This window comes from Saccostrea echinata, unplaced genomic scaffold (assembly GCF_033153115.1).
Source record: "Saccostrea echinata isolate AGI-Se365-2 ecotype Australia unplaced genomic scaffold, CSIRO_AGI_Sech_v1 ptg000083l, whole genome shotgun sequence".
NCBI classification, from domain to species: Eukaryota; Metazoa; Mollusca; class Bivalvia; order Ostreida; family Ostreidae; genus Saccostrea; species Saccostrea echinata.
The window spans coordinates 1,468,525-1,489,515 of NW_026889832.1; the positions used below are offsets into that span (position 1 = coordinate 1,468,525).

General features: G+C 33.1%; 1 long non-coding RNA gene across 2 annotated transcripts; it reads left to right on the forward strand.

Moving 5' to 3' along the window:
* The first annotated feature begins 2,524 nt into the window (after nt 1-2,524).
* LOC133176860 (uncharacterized) lies at nt 2,525-19,287 on the forward strand. 2 transcript variants are annotated; one of them, XR_009719567.1, is made up of 4 exons: nt 2,525-2,597; nt 9,080-9,245; nt 13,917-14,101; nt 18,873-19,287. It is a non-coding gene; the product is annotated as an uncharacterized LOC133176860 (long non-coding RNA). The 2 variants fall into 2 exon arrangements; XR_009719568.1 differs by lacking the exon at nt 2,525-2,597 and adding an exon at nt 6,434-6,508.
* Nucleotides 19,288-20,991: the final 1,704 nt, after the last annotated feature.

Here is a 20,991-nt window from a genome sequence, read left to right on the forward strand (position 1 = left end):
TCAATCTGATTCGTTGAGAAATATATGTTAAAAAACACTATTACCCACTGAATGATGAGCAGCAGTCAACATTGTTTGACGACGGGTGATGTTCCAAAAAATTGTGACTGCGCAGAATTTATGCGCGCAAGGTTCACTGTTATAAGTATTTGTATGAAACATCCTGTATAATATGATAAATATTGCATGTGGTTTAATGTAACATTAAAAATTTTAACCCCTCGTTTGACAATGGTTTTCTTGGGGTGAAAATTTTCAATGTTATACTCAACTACATGCAATATTTATATAATACCACCCTCTTCACATAGTTGTAATGATTGATAATAATGTCCTCTCTGTATAGTTATATATAAAATAACATAATGGCATTAGTATATCTTTTGTCTCTTCTTGCCCAAAAGGAGTGTTGTATGAAAAATATAAACTAATGAATAAATATAAGATCTGGCAGAATTAAGAAAGATTTGGGTATGGCTGAACTACTATGGAATTTTTTTATATTTTGTCAAGAAATTCAAACAATATTCACCATACAAGTGATTTTTACAGCTAAATTCTTTTTGTTGAATAATACATATTCATGTAGATGGGGAGGTAACTCCTTTTACCCAATTTGATGAACCATGACGTTTTTGATGTTATTGTACAAAGAATTATGATTCGCCCAAAAGAAGTCAAGCCGTTCTTTCGAAGATTTGACTTTTTAATTTTCCTGTAAATTGAATACAATTACGGAATCTTGTAGTAAATTTCATATTTCAATTTCTAAAGTGATCCTAAAATGTTTAAAATGTGCACAGGAATGCATACATAATTTCATAACCAAATAAAGAATACCTCCTAAGTACGAGGGTTATCAAAAAATTCTTGGACTGATGCGATAAAATTAATACTATGTAGTCTGTGCTTACAAAATTTATAAGGAACATAGAAAAAAGAATTTAAGAAATGTTGAAAATTTTAGCTTGATAACGTTGATATTTTGCCAAATTATTATCAAACAAAAAAACATTTTTCTTATCAACCAGCTCTCTCACCGTTTAGTTTCATGACGTCCGACGACGTCATTGTTTCTCAAAGTCTGCTCCCTCTACCTCATACATTTATCTTGATGAGTTTTCCTGGAGTTAAGTAAGAATTTAAATCCGTCTTGTTTATATGACTTTTCGTTGCCATGAACTGCTGCTTTCAATGCTTATAGCATTGTAAATGGATATATACATATGCAAAAATCCTCACTTGATTATGTCAGCGTACTTTGCTTGTTGGAGTTCGACGTGACTATCTTTTGACACCCCGAATACAAATCGACATTAACTGTGCATCTCCCATCTCTCTGAATTTATTCGGCATTTTTTAAGTGCTCTGGGTGGAATTTATTTCCATGTGGTTAGTTTAAACATTTCCTACGTTTATACAAGTTTTTCTAGGGGAGAAACTTTATCTAGACTGTTGGAAAAGAAACCCTTCCCCCCTTTTGACTTTATTTTCAAGCCCTTAATTGTTTGGACACTCCATATAAAATTTACGATAAAATTTCATAGAACTTACAGGTACAGTCACGTTTTACAATTCAACATGATGGGTGAAAATTCTAGACATTTGAATTTAATGTATAAGTAGTGACTATTTAAGCTGATGTTTAATAAGTTTAATGAGTTTAATATGTTTAAAAAGTACATGTATAGTGTTCAATCATCCGTCTTAAATAGTGATGTTCAAAGGCATGAAATTTGAAAAAAAAAGTATTGCGTTTCTTTAATGTTGTTTGCATTTGACTTCTACAATTCCTTAATTTACAAAATTATTTTGTAGAATATATTAGATATATTGCAAAAAAGTGTCTAGCTAGTCGTAATGCTAACTTTATGTCGTACCAGCGAAAATTTTAAGTCAATATCATCATATAATTCTTTTGCCAAAAGGGGAAAAAGTTATAGGGGAGAGAAACATAATGTGATGTGTACATTTATAATTCTATCAATATTTTAATGACACATCATTTTACATTTAAAATGAAAGAAAGTGGAATTGGAAGAAACTTGTCTGATAACAGGAAAAAATACATTTTTAACATTTTATTGTACGTATATGAGCATAATGTTAATAAGTCCTGGCATGCAGGAATAATACATGTATCTCAGTTAAAAATAGAAATAAAGTTTGTAAAAATAAAATATGCCTAAGTTGTGAGAGAGAGAGAGAGAGAGAGAGAGCACCCGCGTTTACCAACTTGTGGGGAACTCACACCTGACAAAGGACCTTTCTTATGGGGAAAGTTGAGAATTGTGGGGAAATCTCTCGTTCCCCACAAATATGGTCATGGGTATTTTTGGATTCTACGTAGTCTACTGATAAAATTTAATCGATTTGTTTTCATTTTCGAAAAATTCCCCATAAGTCGGCAAAATTAACCCACATTCTGTGTTCTCACTGCACCGTAAAACGAATGTCTGGGGATGCTGGGAAATGTTCATTCGGAATGCAGCGGGGTTTAAACTGGTCCCCCTAACATCGTTAACTTTCAAAGGCTAACAAGGAGCGGAAAACCAACTTATTGCGGGTAATGGCGGCTCCGAGGTGACAGTCATGTGGTAAGTAGTTAGATTTTTTATTATTGATTAGACTTACAACAACCTGCTAAGCTTTAGACACGTAAATCATGCGTGAAGTAATGCATATAGTAGTACATGAAGTTCGTAGTAGAAAAGTAACATTTAAAACCATGTAATGTAACGTTAAACTTTGGTCCACTTCAGACAGTGTCAGAGTCGTCGATTTTATTTTATAATGGTAACTGTTAATCCTGTTTAAAAAAAAAAGAATTTATATTCAATACTTTACCCCCGGGATCTGATAGGCGTTGGAAGGTTGTTCCTTTTTTTTTTTTTTGCAAATCATATGCCCATGTAGAAATATGTTTGATGGTGCGACCGTTAGCAGGTCCAGCACAATCAGTACATTTAGCTACGTAGCTAAAATTACCAACCGTAGCTTTATTTACCTACCTCAGGTAGCTTTATTCAGCTATTTCAAGGAAACTTTTCACAATTTTGCTTTTTATTTTAAAAAGACAAAAAACGGCAAGTAAATTTCTACTAATATTCATTCTAGGTATTATTTAAAAAGCAATCTAAAGCAGAGATAGCTTTAACATTGCTGCGTTTGAACACTTTTAAGAAAAATATGTATTTCCATTGTTTGAGTAACTGTGCACCACCTTGTGTGCGATGAGGTGTGGATAAGTATGATTACTTCACATTGTGCTCATGTTAACCAAAACTGGTTTTCTTTGTTATTTCACTCAAGAAGTAACTGTTAGGTCACAAATTAACTGTTGTTTATAGCCCCAAAACTTTTAGAACTTTGATTGCAATTGCGCAGAAAAAGACACATCTCCATACTTGCCAACCTCCAACATGTAAAAATCTGGTCATGACCAGATTTGGAAAGTAAAAAATCTGGTCATATAACGCGTAATGACATTCATGACACATTTACCATGATTAAATTAAATATATATGCATATATAAGCATTTGTGTATTGAGAATTATTTTATTAAAATGTGGCTTTAACTGAGAATGACAAAAATTTTTATATGTATTGATTAAATTTACACGTTAGAAGAGCATTTAAGGTTTCATTATTCAGTATATTGACCTGAATTAAGTGTGCATATTTTTTAAAGGAAAGTCTTTTCAGAATCTGCATTGCTGATTTGAAGTACATGGAAAGTTAAATGTGCTAAATTTGAAAGTATTCCAATTTTGATTTTGAAGTTATTTTTCCTCGAATTAATTTAATTAACAAGTGCTATTAAATTTACAGTTATGTCTACACTATCTTCAAACACTTTATTTTATCTAATGAAAGTTGTTTTCCAAGATTCCTTGATATGTACATAAATATCGTTTCTCTTTTACTTGGTTCAATTTGTTCCTGCTGGCCCTGATAATGACCTCGTTCTATCGGAAGCCATTTTAAATTGACTTCAAACTTTGATTTTTCAAAACAACTCTCAGGTAATTGTTTACACCTGCACTGATAATTCACTGGTACACGGCCTACTGAACATAGCCATCGGCATTGTTTACGTACTATATCCAAGCTTGGGTTGTAACTGGAAGTTAAAAATGCAACCTAATTTATGAACCAAATCTGAAAATCAGGAGATTTTCGGGTTGTTCGGCAAAAATCGGGTGAAAAGCATGACCCGCCATGTCATAAAAAATAATCGGGTTAAGGGTCGAAAAATCGGGTGTAACCCAACGAAATCGGGTGAGTTGGCACATTTCCAAGAGTCCGAAGGACCCGCAACTTTCACTTCAAAGTGCCAAGTGCATGGCAAAGGAACAGTTGCTACTCATTTTTTATCGACTTACGTCAGTCGTGGCTGAGATTCGAACTCACGACCTCCCGATCACGGAGCATGCACTCTACCGACTGAGCTACCTTGAACAGTCTAAAGCTAAGAGAAAATAAGCCTTTGGGAATTTTATTTCAAGAGATGACATACATTTCCTATTATAGAATTTTTGCTGTCTAATAATCATATTCTGGATGAAAGAATACCCAATTGAAAGATATTATTAATCACATATTACTTGAGATTCTGCCCAGAATATAACCTATAAAATCTAATTATTATCCAGATTCAATAAAAGGTGGTGCAATTGATATGATATATTCCATGAAAAAATATAAGTTTACCAGTACTAGTATTCAGGTGTGAAAAAAAATATTAGTCGATTGATAAATCTGTCTTTAATTTACTTGCTCTACCATGTCTACCAGTTGCAAAGTGTAGCAAGCTAAGTGGTAGAGCTTGTCAAAGCCACAAGCAGTTGGGGCATGGACCTCCTCCCCCCTTTTCCATTTTTTTTTCTTGATAAATCTGGGTTGACATCTTTTTCATATTTTTGTATTCTAATATGTTATTGATAAATGTAACTCTTTTGTCTTAATAAGCTGTTTTTAAATATCTTGTTTTCTACTGATACATAAAAAGAAAGAAAAAATTTAATATTTACTTTTATTTACAGATTGTGCCCTCCATAACTTACATGTATCTATTTAAAGGTACAAGTTTATAAAATTTTCTTAGCTCTTGAAGATCCCTGTTTTCTATTTGTTGTTGGGAGTTTGTTGTTACTAATTTATAAAGGAAAAAAAGTTATCGGGAAACAGAGCAAAAAAAGTATTGATTTCTCAGAAAAATGTGGGGGGCAGCCCCCTTGCCCCCTTCCACTCACATCATGTGTTTATGTACAAATGTATAACTTGTACAAATAAGAACAAAATTTGATTATCAAGTTCAGTAAAATATACTAGAATGTATCATTCAAATTACTCTTTTGACATGTTCCCTTAAGTGTAAAGTCTGCAGTTCAAAGTCTGCATGTTGTCAGGTGTCTGAGATTCCGAAAATGTTCAAGAGTGGGAAAGGGCGCTATACCTCTTTGCATACTTCATAAAACAAGTGCCTATGAAAAGCACTACAGTAAAGCACAAACATGTTTAATGAATTGACGCTTACAATCCCAGTGACTTTAAATATATTATAAACTTAATACATATATGTAAAATAAATTATAACAAAGCATACTCATCTGTTTCTTACACTTCGATCAATATACATGTAAGCATGCTTCACTTTAGTTATAAATTTGCATCTAAAGAAGGTATTTCCCCTTCAGAACAAGTTATAAAAAAGCTTAAAGTCAGCATGATGATAAATCACTTATGGAACAATGATAAATAATTAAGGATTTAAGATATTTATTTTTTTTATATACATGTGTTAGTATGGTAGTGTATGATACACAGCTTCTTTAATACCGGCTTGGGCTAGTGGGTTAAACTTGTACGTCAATTGCAAGGACTAACCTAGGGGGTGACTGAGGCGAAATAGTCGCTTTTGAGCTCCAAACTTCGCCTGATTTCTGCTTTTTCCTAGCCATAGTGCTCAGGTGAGCGATGTGGCCCCTGGGCCTCTTGTTTTTAAAAAGTTTAATAATGATCAATGTGTGCCACGCGCGTCAAGAAGTCTCCCTAGAATTTAAAACTTCTCCCTTATACATTTCTCTGAGGGAGAAGTGAAGTCTCCCTAAATTTTGGGTCTAGGTTGGTCCCTGAATTGATAGAACACTGGACTGACATGCCAGAGATGGGTTCAAGTTCAGTCATTCAAAGACACAAAATTATGTCTCTAGACTAGTAGTGTTATAATCTTATATATAAATATTGCTTTTTTAAAGGGTAGAGGTGGGATGATATACTGATAAACCAATACATACCAATATTTTCTGCTAAGATACAGTTTATGATATATGCATTGAAATATCAGTACGAAACAATACATGAACAACCTATCAAAAAATTGAAAATGGCCGCTTTTACCAAGTGAAGAGATGATATTGGTATTGTAAACGCTCTTTACAACGAATAAGTCATAGATAAGAGGGAAAACATTTTCATTCTTGAGCATCCTCGGAAGACGGTTAGGTACTGTACATAGAAAAGTTCAGTTTGTAAAGCATCAGAAAGTATCGTTTCCACAACAGTTAATATTATTAGTTAGTGTCCATCTGCTTTAACAGCCAGTAACAAAGCATGGATTCTCAAATTTCATTAAAAAGAATTTGAAATTTTGAAACAAATTGGAAATTTACTGGAGAAATTGGGAAAATCAGCCGGGGTCTGGGGGCCACTGTCACTGGACAAGCCCTGCTGGGGGGCCCAATTTCAGCATTTTAATGACCAGTTAGAGTGCATAAAATAGCAAAGTAAACCATTTTTCACATAGTCTGAAAATTTTTATAAAAGAAAAAAAAATATTTGTGCTTTTCATTATTGTAAGGGGAATTTTGTACTCATCAAAAGGGGAAAATGGGATATTAAGGGAAATTTTCTCTTGAGGAAAAATAAGTCCGAATATCGGTAGTAAATATCCCCTAGAATATTGTTTTGTAAATTTTTAGTCAATGAAATTGATGAACTTCAAGTATCAGTTTCAAAGCACATTTGATTTGGTTTGTTTATTGTTTAACGTCCTTCTGGAGAATTTTTCACTCATATGGAGACGCCACCACTTGCCGGTGGAGAGCTGCAAATTTTGACCTATGCTTGGCACTCATTGCCATTGAGCAGTGCGGGATCTTTTTCGTGCCAGCACCTACTGCGACACAGGACCTTGGTTTATACGGTCTCATCTGAAGGACCGGTTTCCACGTCCCACAGTGGGATTCGAACCTGCGAAGTAAGGATCAACTCCTTACTCCGTGACTCTAGAGCAAATGCTCTAACCACTGTGCCACGTGGGCGACCACATTTGGTTTGATATAGAGTGATATAGAATCTTGATTTATTGTCAAGTAGACGAATATTGAAATAAAATACTAAATTTTTGTGTCACCTGCAGAGCAGAGCGGCACTAAGAGATCACTTTACCAGGTGTCTGTCTGTCCGTCTGTCACACCCTATATCTCAAGATCTGTAAGAGGTATGGATTTGATATTTTGCACATATATTGCTTGGCACTATGGCTTTTGTAAATTACCATGGTTACCGACCTCTTTACCTTTGACTTACTTTTCAAAATTATAGTTCATAGGGCCGATTTACAGCATATTTTTGACATTTAAAAGGTATTTCTATGCCATTTAGCATGTGCACTGTTTGTTGTAACACAATATGAAAAATACCAGCATTACAATCCACTTGACCTTGACCTTTGACCTCCTTTACAAAAAATACCTTGGGAGTTAAGGTTAACTTATGACTTTTGAAATTGAGAGACAGGATTTTGATATTTAGCATTTATACATGTTTATGAGCTCATGATACTGTAATTTGAATCTGTATGATATTCAGTTACCACATAAACTTATATTTTAATAAAATACTATGCAAATACATCGGGACAAGGTATTCCACAATGGATCATGTTAAGACTGACAATTGCTGTAAAGATAGCTCATGATAAGTACTTTGAAACGTACTGTATGAAATTCAGTTAACTCACATGAGTGTAAATACAATGAAAATACATTGGGATCAGTATTCCACAATGGATTGTGTAGAGTGACAATTGCAGTAAGGACAGGCTGAAATCTGTTTTTGAGGATTAATTGTTGGAAATATGTATTAATAAAATGATAAAAAGATATTTCTAATAATTTCAAGTAAATTATTCATTTGAGGCCAGGGTTAAAGAACCATATATTCTTTGATTGTCAGATTCTATCGGAGTCTTATACTATCTGTGGGTGCAGTTTTTCTTTGCAGGGAAATGCATGAACTATCATGCTAAAAGTAAATAAAAAACTGACCAATTTTAGATTTTTTTTTCACCTTTAAGGAAGCTACAGAGTAGGTGACACATGTTCCTTTAAACACTCTAGTTTTAATTTTATAGTTTTCATATATATTTATTATAATATCGAGATATTTATCATATCATGTTATATGTATTGAGATACGTATTGTATCACAAGATCTACCTGTTTTGTCCCACCCCTTTAAAAATGTTTGCTTTTGATGAACTTTATTGCTTTGACGATGATCATTCATCTTTTTTGTACTGTTTTCGCTTTTCACGTTTTTTTAAAAAATACATGACGTACTGGTATAATTTAAAGATTGTGACCCCTTGAACTTTTGAGATTTAAACCTTTTCTAAAAAAAAATTTGAAATATTGTTCATGTCAATAACAAATAAAGTTGCAGACTGGTGCAAATTTAAGTATCATGTACACCATGTACACAACAGGTCTTCCCGGTTCTTCTTTTCTTCTTCAATGAGTACCTGTATTATTCAATCCCAGATGTTGGACTTGATCTCACCCCTCCAGAAAAAGCAAAATGTCTTTTAAAACTATCTAAGTTGATGCAAAGATTACAAATTATATTTTATTTCGTAAGTGTGTCGAGACAGGGTTAGTTGTATTGAGAGCTCTGACAAATTATATTTGCTATTCGGGTCAAAAATCGGTGTTGAGTGATGTAGCTCATAGACTTTTCTTGTAATCATGGGTAAAAATATACACATATACTAATGAAAAACTATTATTGCAGATTTTGGAGTTTTCACAACAAGAGCAAACTTAAGGCAACTTTCTTCTTGAAAATGTTGGAGACTGAGATGCAGATGTTAACAGACAACTCTGCATGGAATTGGAGGATAAGAGTATATAACTGAATGCATTCTGTCTGGATTTCTGTATGGTGACAGAAGGCTTTGGTAAGTCAAGATAACTGTAAAAGATCATAAGTAAACAATTATCATTTTGAATCTATGCTTCCATTACCATAAAAAATATTCACTGACCTCATTTGCTGACCTCATGGTTATTCAGTCTTTGAAATGTACTTTTTTGTTTTCAATTGATCTTACTTGAAAGGAAACTCAAATTAACTTTGTGCTAATTTTAGCCCTTTTTTTTCAAATGAAACCCTAAGTCACTCAGATAAACTATTTGCTATCTGCTTTTGTCCATCCTTCTTCAACATTTGAATATTTTTAGCTTCTTCTCTGGAACCGATGAACCAATTTCAACCAATTTTAGCAAAGAATATCTAGTATGATGAAGGGGAACAAAAATTGTGAATTTCATTATCTCTGCCACCCCCTCCCTTTGGGCCTGAGGGATGGGGCTAAACCCATTAAAACTATTGCAATCTTTAAAAATCTTCTTTTTTTTACTCCTGGAAATCAAGCAGTTGAATTGCTGCCGTGGTTGAATAAGCATTAAGCCCTCTATCAAAATTTTGAAATTCATTGCCCCAAGGTCAGGGGTTCCGGTGTAAGGGTGACACTCCATTGATTAAATATGGTGAAAATGCATTATTTCTTTGAAAATATTCTTCTCTGCTCCTGGATATGAAGCAGACAGACTAAGTACAAAGTTATGATGAGCACCTCTTCCAAAATTATTAATTTCATGACCCTTGGATAGAGGGTTCTAGTGTTAGGATGGGGCTTTAATGATAATTACATGTATAGTTAAAATGCATTAATTCTTTTGAAAATCTTCTTCTCTGTCTCTGATTATTAAGGGGAAAAAAACTAAGTGCAGGTTATAATGAGCAAGGGTGCTTCTTCAAAAATTGTGAATTTCATAGCCCCCAGGATGAGAGGTTGGAGGGTGTGGTCTATGGATAATACAGGTATAGATTTCTTTGAACATTTCTTTTCTGCTCCTGAGTATTGAAAACAATACTAAGTTCATGGTTATGATGAATAAAGTCGCCTTTTCCATAATTTTGAATTTTATTCCCCAAGGGGTCAGTAGTTTTGGTGTTAGGGCAGGGCCCTATTGGTTATATAGTGAAAATGCATTATTTCTCTGAAAATCTTCCTTCTTTGATCATGTGCATCAGGTTACCAATCTTACTACATAGTTATGATGAGTAAGAGTGTCTCTTTTAAAATTGTGAATATCATGGCCACTTGTTCTGGTGCTAAGGCATGGTTCTATTGAATATACACTGAAAATGCATTAATTTTTTTGAAAATCTTTCTTGCTTCTGGGTATAAAGCAGAAAAACTGAGCCCATGGTTATATTAATCAAGGGTACCTCTTCCAGATTTGTGAAATTTGGGTCAGCAGCTCTTATGTTTGAAGATGGGGTGGTGTATTGAATTTGTATAGTGAAAATTCTTTAATATTTTTGAAAATCTTTTCTTCTCCTGGGTATTAAATAGACAGACTATAAAATGGCAAAGTGCCTCTTCCTGAGTTCCATAATTATGAATTTCATGGCCCCAGGGTCAGGTTTTTTTTTTCTTTCTCTTGCCCTTAGATTTAGTTTTGCTCAAATCATGACCCCTGGGGGCTGGGTAGGGCAGGACCACAATGGGAAATCAAAGTTTTACAGAGGAATATATTGCAAAAGATCTTTAAACATCTTCTTCTTGAGAACAGCAAAACCATGAGTAGTCATATTCATATGGGAGCATCCTCAGGTAGCACAGATTTAAGTTTGTTCAAATTGTGAAACCCTGAGGTAACAGTTGAGTGGGGCCACAATTTTGGATCAAAAATTTACATAGAAAAACATAGGAAAAACCTACAAATAAAAATGAGCTGTTCAAGAAAATAAAGCCTTGGTTAGTCATATTCATATGGTTGCATCTTCAGGTAGATTCAAGTTTGTTTTTTTTTAATCATGATCCCTTGGGGTATAGAAATGGCATAAAAAACCTATGCAGAGTGTTTAAATGCCTTTTAAAATTAATTCTGATGTAGAATTTTTTTTTTATTTATCAATCAGACATTCAGCTGTATAATACACTGTAGTGTACATACTGATGCATCAGTTGAAAAAAGTGTTCTCTCAGTAAATTGTGAAAATAACTGACCAAGCCCCCTTCCAAGGGGAGATAATTAAGAGAAGACAAAAATAGGGTGGGCCATTAAAAAATCTTCTCAAGAACCACTGAACCAGAAAAAAACAAAACTTATGTGGAAGCATCCTTGGGTAGTGTAGATTCAAAATTGTTCAAATCATGACCCCCGGGGGTAGGGCGGGGCCACAATAGGGAATCCAGTTTTTACATTGAAATATGTAGAAAATATCTTTAAAAATCTTCTTCTCAAGAACCACTTTGCCAGAAAAGCTGAAACTTATGTGGAAGCATCCATGGGTGGTGTAGATTCTAAATTGTACAGATCATGACCCCCAGGGGTAGGGTGGGGCCACAAAAATGAATCCAAGTTTTACATTGAAATATGTAGAAAATTTCTTTAAAAATCTTCTTTTCAAGAATCACTTGCACAGAAAAGTTGAAACATATGTGGAAGCATCCTGGAGTAGTGTAAATTCTAAATTGTTCAAATCATGACCCCCAGGGATAGAACGGGGCCACAAAAGGGAATCTAAGTTTTACATTGAAATATGTAGAAAATATCTTTAAAAATCTTATTTTGAAGAACCAATGGGCAAAAAAGCTGATTCTAAATTGTTCAAATCATGACCCCTTGGGGTAGGGCGGGGCCACAATAGGTATTACAAGGGGGAAAATCAGATGAAGAAAAGCAAGGCCAGAATTACTCAGGTCAGCGTTGTGGCCCATGGGCCTCTTATTAATTTTACCCTAAAAAATAAGCACTATTTATATGATGTTACCCATTGCACAATATGTTGTTAATGATGAGTATGATGAGGGTAACATTACTACTGACTTGTTAAATGCATTAATAAATTCCAACGGTTTCATGATTCAGTCATTCAGAACAGATCACTTTAACCTCCGACTTACTTCAGCCAAAATTCTTTGTGAAGATATAACCATGTTGATAAATATTGAGTTATCAGAAAATTTTACAATATGTACTAATAAATGATTGATTATAATTGAGAGTAATCAATTGGTTTAAGTTAAATCCATCAATGATTAAATTAACACCTATACCCCTATGATTTATAACTTTTACCTCTCTTTAATCTACTTTTCAGTCTTTTTTTTTTGTGCGAAAGACATCAGACCGTCGAACCTGACCGATGTGCAGTGCTTCTGGCCTGATGTGTCAATTTTTACACCGGACCGGAATGTCTGATGTCTCAGTGTCCGGTTTTGAGCTTAACTATTTCGACGCAGTCATTTCAATGTTTTTTTTTTATTAGTAAAAACTGTCGAAAATTCCAAATACGTAATTAAATGTCATTAAAACTGCATGGACTCTACAGAATTATGTGGGAGCGATCCCTGGTAAAAGAAAAGCTGTTAGGACTACTCAAGAGGTTTTTTGGTCTGACAAAATTTGGTTCAATCCTTTGTATTCATTGCATTAATTAAAAATTACACAGGACTGAATGTCCAGTGTGGTCCAAAAAACTTTCGCATAGACTGACTTTTAAGTTCTGAATTGAAAACAGTTTTATGCAAGAAAAAATAAAAATTTACAATAAATTCTAATTTAAATCTAGTTAAGGAAAACTCTCTATGCAGCATATCAAACATGTTCAATGTGCATTGATTTAGAGGACTTAATTATGAATATTATTTAGTTTCAGTACATTTATATTATGATTGATTCTTTAAATTTTAGATTTGGTAGATATTTATTGAAAAAAATAATTTTTATCTTTTATGTAAATCTATAGTAAAATAATGCATTGCTCCAAAAGCCAGTAGTGATAAATATTCCTAACAAGTCAAAAGTGATAAATATTCCCCACAAGTCAACAATGATAATAAATATTCCCCACAAGCCAACAATGATAAATATTCCCCACATGTCAACAATGATAAATAGTGATAAATATTCCCCATAAGTCAACAGTGATAAATATTCCCCACAAGTCAACAGTGATAAAAAGTGAAAAATATTCCCCACAAGTCAGCAGCACAGATACCAGATACTTATGGATAGGACCCCCCCCCCCCCTCCCTTATGTCTTGGACTTTTTTTCAGAAATTATATTTATTACACTTATTTATCATGTGTACCATTGGAATAAATCTGTAAAACCCTAGAATAATCATTCCACACAAAAAATACCCCACTATACATTATAAGAGAGAAAGGTATGCCTCTTTCTGTTTACATTGTTCCCCCTGCTGGTCTTTCTGGGTTTAAAAACATTTATTGGATGTATGGTGGTCGAAAGTGTTAAAGTAGCCCCCCCCCCCCCCCCCCCCAATTTTTTTGGAGTTATTAAATTGTATGTTACAAAGCAAGCAAAGATGCAGTATTATTGGAGCTAGATTAGGTCACATTATGAGGTCACAATTTTTCATGGGGATAAAAAGTTTCTGAAGAACAGCAGAGCTTAAATGACTCAAGTGAGCACTGTTGTACTGTTGTACATTTGACATCTTTTAGAGCATCTTTATATTTAAGATTAGACTTAAGTTTATAGGAAGCTATTGATCTTAGGTTGAGTTGACTTCTTTTTCTCTTTGAAGATAATCAAGACAATCAAGAATTGGAGTGGCTAAGAATCAGATGGAGACCAAATGTCAGTTCACATGGAATACCAGGGTTTGCAAAGGAGGACATTGGAACTGGCTTAAGTATTCAAATTTCTGATGGCAGTTGATGACAGAAGATGTCATACTTAGGGAAACATTAGATTAAATTACTTTGAATGGTAAGACTTGGTTATTATACCCTGTAAAGTTCAGTATATAAATAAGATATACTGTAAACCAACTTTGACTTGCCTGCAAGAAAGATCTGCAATTTTCGCAACCTTCATTACTTCTCATTACAAACCAATCATAAGTTGTGACAGTGTATTATGGTAGAATGTTTCCTTAAATGCAAAAATTAATGCTTACTGTTGCAGATGGATTTCAAGGTAAAGAATCCTGAATAAAAATTGTCGGGAATAATAGTTGGTTTACAGAATACATGATTGTGCAGTTGAACATAGGTATTTTGAACACTGATATCTCGAATACAGTGGATATGTGTGTAATTTTTAAGTCTCAATCACTTATTATATTTATTAAGTATTTAACCCTTAACATCTTGAATCCTCCTGATATCTCCAAGTTTTTCCACAGTTCCAATGATAGTTCAAGATAACAGGGTTTGAGTATCAGGGTTTGACATTTATTTTAACAAGTACTAGACATGTCAGGCTACCTTCCTTAATTTTTACTAACCATAAAATCACTTGCCCTGACCAAACTTCTTTTAATTGCTTATTTTAATTGGTAACTTTTGAAACTATCTCTTATGTGTGCAATCAAAACAAATCAACTCCTCTAAAGAGATATTCATTCCATGATTTAGAAGACAAAGCCAATGGAGATAATTATTTCAATTTAAAATGCTCCGCTAGCTTTAGAAAAGAAAAACTTTCAATTTGATAATTATTTAAACATCTAAACAGATTTTTATGAATGAATTTTCTATCTGTATAATTCTGATTTATGAAGTAAAATTGTACAACCTAAATAGCAATTTTGGATGTTCAGGTTACCTTCAAAGGAAATATTTAATTTGAGGGGTTACAGTTGCGACTCATTTCACTCTATTAAAATACTCACTTTTAATCAAATATCATAAGCCATGCAATTTGTGTAGATGTAAGTTTTGTGTGGTGGAAACTGCATCAAACTGATCTCGGATAGTTCTTTAAGAGTTTCTTTAATGTTTTGTAAATAAATGTTATAAATTAATTAAAACCAGAATGATACACAATGCCTATAGCATATTATTTCTTGTATTGTTTGTGCAGAGGGTGCATGAGCTTATATACAAATAAATGATGTTCTGTATATTCATTGACAAGGATTATGAAAATTTTCCAAAAAATTAAAAATGTAATTTGTAATTTAATTATTTACTTTTGCAAAGTAATTGTAATTTAATTAATTACATGTCTTAAAAAGCCTGTAATTTAATTGTAATTTAATTGAAGAAAAAGTTAAAGTAATTGTAATTTAATTAATTACTTTATAAAGTAATTGACCCCATCCCTGATGTGTGTCAAGAATCTGACAGCCATTTTGAGTCTGGTTCATTAATTGGGACATGAAAATTATGAGCCTTGAAGACATTCAACAAACTTTACTAAAATTATTATCCTAAATATTATTAAATACAGAAAGTGTTATTTGGTAAGTATTTATACCATATCAATACGTTTCAGCCCAGACTTGTCTACTACAGCTAAAAAAAATACAGTGCTACCTCGGTATATTGCCCTCCATCATATTGCCACCCTCGCTTATTGCCAGGAAATCTTGAAGAACAGATTTCCCCCTGTATTAATACACCCGTTATAATGCCACCCCTGCTTATTGCCATCTGCCACTGGTTTTGGGAAACAAAAGGTCAAATTATGTAAGAAAAAATCCTTGGTAACAATGCCAATTATCTAGCGTGTGTCCGTAATTTGGACACCACACCCGTGCTTTGACAGTGGTTGCGGTGAAGCGACTTGCTGGACTAGGAATTCAGCTAGATTAAAGATAATTGTTGCATAAAACTCAAAATTAGCAATGTCTTTGGAGTGTGTTTATAAGATAGAAGAATTATTTCATCACAGTAATGGAAACGTAAAGCGAAAGAAAGCGTACAAATTTAGATTACAAAAAAAAAGGATTGATCAACATTCAACCTATTTGATTGTATATCGCCAATTATTGCTTATCATGGATAATGCACAAAACCATAATAAATGCAAAAAATCATTTGCGTCCCCTTAGATTAAGAAGCCATTCAATCAATCAAAAAGGAAACCCCATATCTTTTTTTAGACTACTATAATTCCGCACATGAAAATATTAGGGGTATCGTTAGCCTATCATGGATAATGCACAAAACCATAATAAATGCAAAAAATCATTTGCGTCCCCTTAGATTAAGAAGCCATTCTATCAATCAAAAAGGAAACCCCATATCTTTTTTTAGACTACAGTAACTATAATTCCGCACATGAAAATATTAGGGATATCGTTAGCCCTGAAATTTCCTTTATTTGTCGGGCATATATTGGTTTGATTGATAAATATCAAAACAGAATCGGAAGAGAAGTACACAGGTATTAGCAAACATGAGCATACATGTCTAATTTAACGGGTTGACGTGTTCTGACATGTGACTTACCATTTGTCAGTCATGATGCTTTACCAACTGAACATTTTAACCGATTCAGAAATTCTTGAGACGGTGAAATAATCTACTTTTGATTCAGATGACATTAATGATAATTCTCAAAAACTTTTTTTTATACCAAGAGGCTATAACGGCCACTGACATCTTTGTCATTAAATTCTTATTCAACATGTGCATGACGAAAGGAAATTGATGTGTTCAATATTCTGATATTTTTATTGCTTTTCATTCAAAATATTGTAAACAAAAAGAAAAAAAAAATAATAATGACTTTTTTTTCAAAAAGAAATGAGAGCTGCCCTTATATCATGTGACATAAATAGATTGTAACGGAAATAAATTACGTAATCTACATGTATTTATTTTGTTTTGATTACCCATTGAATTGTAATTTATGGCAGAATATGTTATATTGCCACCCTGGCTTTAATGCCAAAATCTGTCTTGGACAAAAGTTGGCAATATACTGAGGTAGCACTGTATTATAAAAAAATTTTATGGCTAAAAATAACAATTGTGTTATGAAGGGAATTTCAACTTACAGAGCAATGGTTGTGTTTACATTTGTACAAATAAGATATTTTTTTTTTTTTACAATTTTGAATATATTTATTCAAAAGACTGAAATGGAATTAACAGTTATCAACCTGACCAAAAGGTCAAGTTCACATACATTGCACACAACCATACCATTCATTTAACCAAGTTGGTCTGATGTGCCTTAGTGTTAAACCCTGACTGTATTATTTATAGATGGCAAAGTTCTTCATTTCAGATTACTGGTTAGCCATTTTTGGGAGACCTGTATCAGTACTATAAAGACATTTATAGATAGGTCTATAAATACAATGCATCAGAATACATTTTTATGACATGAATATGGTCAGGACATATAGAGTTTGTCATGTCCGTCTTCCGTCTTTCTGTCCTTCCATTATGCTTTGCATTTAGCACAGTTTAAAGCTCAGTTTCAAAGAAACTATGACAGGATCTTTTTATCAAACTTCATTTGCTGATACATTTGGAGGAGAATTATTCAACTGCATCAACATTTCATGATCATGACCTTTCTTTTGACCTTGACTTACTTTTCTTAAATTAGTGTTTAGCTCAGTTTTAAAGAAACTCTTCAAGATATTTTTTATCAAACTTCATATGCTGATACATAATGAAGTAAGCTATTGAACTGCATCAACCATTTTTTACTTAGACCTTGCCAATTGCCAAAAAATTGCCAATGACCTGCTTGGAAACATTGATATTTTTTGTTAATTCAGATTTTTCTGCCCCCGCCATAAAATGGCCAGGGGAATATAGTGTTACTCTGTTCTGTCATTCCATCATTATTCACTTCCCGTTCATTATCTCTGCAACAGTTGGACACATTCAACTCAAATTTGACATATGGATATGTCATTTGAAAATGCAGGTCAAGGTCGAATTTGGTTATGGTCCGATGATTTTTGACAGAGTTGTTTGTCTTGAACTTAGAAAAAAATAAAAAATAAGAAATGTTCAGTTTCCACTCTCTTACTTTTGTAGGGATGTATGTATAAGGTTGAAATTGCATGTGCAGGTATTTTTACCAAAAAATACAGGTCAAGTTCAAATTTGGTCATGGTCCAATGATTTTTGACAGAGTTATCTCTCTTGAATTTAGAAAAAAATTAATAAATTTTCAGTTTCTGCTCTCTAACTTTTGTAGGGATGTATGTATAAGGATGAAATTTTTTTTTACCAGAAAATACATGTCAAGTTTGAATTTAGTTATGTCCCCTGAACTTAGAAAAAAAATCTTTTGTGCAAACAAATTTAAAACTGAATTTGGCATTTGAAACTTATTTAACTGCCTGCAGAGTCATTTGTGGCATTCGACACATCTAGTTCATACAATATATACAATTCAGGACATTTCAAGAAATGTTAAAAATATGACATTTAAGGGGGGGGGGGGGGGAGGGTTTATATAGCTCTTTTCATGTTGCATTACTAATATACCCTCGGCTGGGCTTTCATGTCCTATGGACATCTTTCTTGTCTTTTCATTCTGTGAGATTTCTAATATTTAAGTTTTTAATATGCTTATCATTTGAATGCCTTCCAAGTTCATGATTTTGTAGTTGGTATTTCACAAATACTCTGTGCCATTTGACAAACTTAGAATACTGCCAAATGCATTTTACATCTCAGGGGGTGAGGGTGTGCAATTACAAAAATTGGCAACTAGTTGTATTTTTTGTTGATATTTCCTACATTGCTTTAAATGCTCATGACAGATGCTTTCTTTTCAGATATAAAAACATCAAACGACGGGAAAAAAGAGGACTGCCTATTTCCGATATATCGATCTCTTCACATAGCAACACCCAAAGCACTACCATCGAAAAATTAAAATCAATATTTAGGAAGAAAAAATGAAGACATTGATCATAAAGAAAAGAAGTAGGAAGAGTTTTGAATATTATGTCAAGTTGTCAACAACACCACAGATCTGGAAATGGATTTTCTTGCCTCATAATTTATATTAAGTGCATGTTCATGCATGACTTTTGATATAACTGTGTTCTCTGTATCACAATTCCTCCATTATGTATACATGTAGAGCAAGGGCAATGTTGCAGCCATCACATCTTGTGTAACACAGCAAAACAACTTTTTATTGTTTGGATTTTAAATGCTTATGATTATACTTAAAATCGCAAGAAAAAGGACTGTACCTGTGTAACGTACAATGCAGCAATATACAAAAAAGATTGTCAAACAATATTTTTGTCTTTGTCATTTGTGTCATACTGGTATACACTTATGTATTGGAGCATGAGAAATCAAAAAAAAAAAAAATAAATTAATAAAAATAAATAAATAAAATATTTCTTGATTTAAAGATGAAGAAAGTTTTGGGAAGTCTTGGAAATAGTGTTTGAAAGGTATATATTAACTATGTTGTGTATAAATCTGTACTTTTGTTAAATCAGAGTGCATATTTCTTTAGATAAGGCCAAACAAAAAAATATGTGTGGTTCCAGTTACACTTCCAAAAAAATTAGGGTAGGTAGGTAGGGATTTTTTTAACAAAATGATTTTCTTAATTTTTTCTAAATAATACCTATCACTGCTTTGCAAATGGCATTTAGATGTGGTGTGATAATATACTAGTCAATATTGGTAGGGGACACCTACATGCTAGCTTGCTTTGGATTTAACACTATTAAACACTTGCACTATGTTTTGCAAGGAGGCCGTCATTGCTGAAACTAAAACTTAAACTGGAGCCATTGACGGAAATCGGGGGAAATTCTGGAAAAAATATGAAAATTGCCAAAAAAAAAGTTTAGGGTCGGGGGTATAAAATAGGGAAGGTCGAGTAACCGGAACCATACATATTTTTTTATTTGGCCTAACTAAAAGAAGTTAATAGAGCAATTTATCAGGTAATCATCCAATAAGTAATGCATTCATTTCATCTATATTTTGAGAATTTAAAGAATTTTTAAATCGGTGGAAATAATTCCTTATCTTTATACAGTCATGTATGTACAAATGCTTTCATGATGAAATGACTATGCAAAGAATGGAATAAAACAGGTCACTGTCTTGAATTGTTTACTTTATGCATTCATATCCAAGTTGGCCTGTGTGGAAGGAGAAGGGTTCATGAAATAGTATCCTTAAGGAGTATATACAGTACTTTAAAATGTTGAGCAAAATTTCTTTACTTGCATGTTGCCAGACATGATTAATTTATTATGAGTGTGAGGTTACAAGCCGTATATATAATTCTTTTATATGAAAATAATTTTAACTACTAACTTCAATTGTAAATGTCATGTTACCATGACAGTTGTAATTGCCATGATCCCAGCAAGCACTTTGGTGTGCTGAAATGTATCAATAATAAAGAAAAATGGTGGGAAATTTGTCTTGGAAAAAAAGGAACATATTACAAGGATTATTAAGAAAAAATAATATGAAAGAAAGCAAAGGTCATCACTATTATTATGTGAATTAATAATCTTAGCTCTCTGATTGGCTGAGTTCCAACATGATAGAAAAAATACAACATGAGCATTAAGTTCACCTGCACGTGACTTTCCAGGTGAAAATATTATACTTATTGCTGTTTTTGATGTCAATACGATGATTTAGACACCCGAGGAGTACATTATTCACTGAGCCCGAAGGGCGAGGTGAATATTGAAGGGCGAGGTGAACATTGTACTTCGAAGGTGTCTAAATCATCGTATTGACCTCAAAAACAGCAATAACTGTTTTATTATATGATTATCTATTTTTGGTCCAATGTAGAATAAATAATTCCTTATATTGACCTGGAAATAATTCCTTATATTGACCTGGAAGGTCACGTGCAGGTCAATATAACGTAGTATTTTTCTAACATTGTTGGATCTC